The sequence below is a fragment of the Eurytemora carolleeae genome, unplaced genomic scaffold (genome assembly GCF_000591075.1).
Source record: "Eurytemora carolleeae unplaced genomic scaffold, Eaff_2.0 scaffold435, whole genome shotgun sequence".
Taxonomy (NCBI): domain Eukaryota; kingdom Metazoa; phylum Arthropoda; class Copepoda; order Calanoida; family Temoridae; genus Eurytemora; species Eurytemora carolleeae.
In genome coordinates this window covers 1-2,650 of record NW_019396475.1, presented here as the reverse complement: position 1 = coordinate 2,650, position 2,650 = coordinate 1, and the positions used below count along the sequence as shown (strand labels likewise).

The 2,650-nt window shown below is 30.3% G+C and overlaps 1 long non-coding RNA gene across 1 annotated transcript in view; it reads left to right on the top strand.

Moving 5' to 3' along the window:
* Positions 1–1,367, top strand: part of LOC111703961 (uncharacterized) — a 5,203-nt gene extending 3,836 nt beyond the window's left edge. Inside the window, exon 6 of the long non-coding RNA XR_002765722.1 lies at positions 816–1,367. This is a non-coding gene — a long non-coding RNA (uncharacterized LOC111703961). The remainder of the gene's footprint in view (positions 1–815) is intronic.
* Positions 1,368–2,650: the final 1,283 nt, after the last annotated feature.

Below are 2,650 nucleotides of genomic sequence, written 5' to 3'. Positions count from 1 at the left end.
ATTTCTTCACGTTATGGTCAAAAAAGTTGTAGATATTAGAAAAATAACGTTACATTTCCACAAAACGCTAACGTTGGGGGTATATTCCTCTAACGTTAACGTTTAACGTTAACATTAGGTATGAGCTCATATAACGTTAACGTTTAACGTTCACGTTATATAGAATATATCCAAACGTTACACATTATTGTAACGTAACGTACAAAAACGTACATTTTACGTTACGTTACACTATCGTTGACATCTCTACTATTTACTAATGAATTAAACTACATATATTGTATTTTATAGGAAAGTGAGTTGACTCATGAACTGTATTGTATTGTATTGTATAAAAAAGTGGGTTGAACAATGACCTAAAGCATATTGTATTGCATATGAAATTGGATTGACCAACAAATTAAACTCTACTTTTTTGCTACATTTAAGGTTTGGAGGAGTACATTAAAATATGCATAGACTTTGATATCTATTTGCTTTTTTATGGGCAACAAAACACAGTTTAGTTTTGTATTTTGAAAAAGAAATTAGATCTTGTTCCCAAACTCTGATATTATAGTGTCTGTGCCACTAAATGTTGTAGACCATAGATATTTCAAACTATGAATTCTGTTAGATAAAATAATTTCAATTTCAAATATCAAAGAATATTGGGATTAACAAATTAAAAAGACTAAATTCTTCTTGTTAACAGAGTTAAGAGAAAACAGAGCTTACTGCTGTACAGATTACAGAAACTTGGAGAACATTTGAACATAATTACAGTCATTAGAAAACCTCTCAGCAAAGAGAATATCATATATTGTTTTGAATAGGAAAGTGGATTGACCTGGTTAACTCTATCTTCTGTTGGAACCCTGGTGAGCCTGGTTCTCCTGGTCTGGGCTTGTATAGGGAAACAGTCCTACAGATCTAGATCTAGGTTAGAGTCTGACTCTAGGAGTTATCAGGGTAGAAGGGTATAGCAGTTAACAGTCCTACCGGGATCTCTGGAGGAGGCGACTCAAGTATAAAACACAAAGCAAAGTTTCACATTAAACGAATAAAGTCAATCAAAGGAATTGAGTCTTTGCCACAAACTTTGAGATTCCAATCCCTATATCTTAGCAACCCGATTTGTTGTAGACCTTAGATATTTCAAACTAATACTGTTAGATCAATCTAAGTTTTAAATACCAAAGGTCTACACCATGCAGGTTGACGAGAACCTGGCCAAAAATGAATCCGGTTTAGAAATAGTGAACTTTCAAAAAAAATGTTAGAGTTGAAACTGTTAAAAGTACCAGGTGCAGATGTTTAGTTTTTTAATTAAGTGATGATATGAAGCTGTTCCCGCATATTCATGGCTATTTATTTATTTTCGCAATTATTTTCGCAATTACTGAGATTTACGTTTAATAGTATAAACCCATATAAATATAAAGTATAAACTGTATCTATTTGTAATCATGCTAAGTTTGTAAATTCTTTTATCATATCTTAGTTCTTAATTACTGTTGATAAGTTTAGTGTTCATATGCTCTCATTTGACAAAGTAAAGGATTTTTTTTGCGAAGTATGGTTGCAGCTCAAACGGTAAAAAATAAAAAAACAGGTATTGAATAGAAGTGAATTCATTCGGAAAATATGGTTTAATATTCAAATTAAGTTTCTCAGAAATAGCAATTATATTTTGTTAATAAGAACATTTCAATTCAAGCTAATGTGAAATGTGCCATTTTAAGTTTATCATAAGTCCAATATAATTGTTTAAGTGTAACAGCACTTGAGTTCGTTAAATTAATTTGAAAAATGTGAAATGTGCCATTTGAAGTATTTAAAGTTCAGCTGGTGGTGATTAAAAATTTTGATGAACGGCTACAGCTTTTATAATATCATTTCGTCCTGATCATTTCAAGATACCAAAAAATATGTTGTAAATTAATTGTAAGTTCGTAAAACATGTAAAAACGTTTAAAAAGAAACCGAAGAAACCGAAGAAATGGTTTAAACTATACAAATAATTTGCCAATTTCTGGATAACTATGGCCTATATTGTGCCTTAAGGCAAAGGCCTTAATGATAAACTACCCTCACCCCCTCACCCGTAAAGATGTAAAACTCGTACAAGTTTACAACGGGTTTGCATTAATTCTTGAAAGAATTTTTATATCATAGATTCATGTAATATTCGTTAAGTTCATGATCTCCAGTGATCCAAATAAACATGCTGATTTGCTACAAAAAAACTTTAAGTCAACTTAGTAAAATCAAAAGCCATGAGACCAGTTTTTATAGCAGTCTGGAACTACATGTCGACTAATAACATTCTTTTCAAGTAGAATCTAGAAAAGTTTTTTTTTCTTTTCAAATGTTGACATAACTCAGCATTTTATTATAAAGATATATTCACCACAAAGATATAATTATATATATATGAATGGTGTAGTTTAAATTTGTTTTAAAATATTAAATATATAGTTTTACAAAAGAAAAAAAAATATTCATAATTATGCACAAATAGGCGACATTGATCATTACTCATTACATAACACATTTATCATTTCAGTTATTACGTAATCATCGAATCCTTCAACATATAAATTATTCGTTCTTCTATTTAAAAGTTCTTGTATAACCGGAACTTTCCATGCATGGTCCAATGGGACAT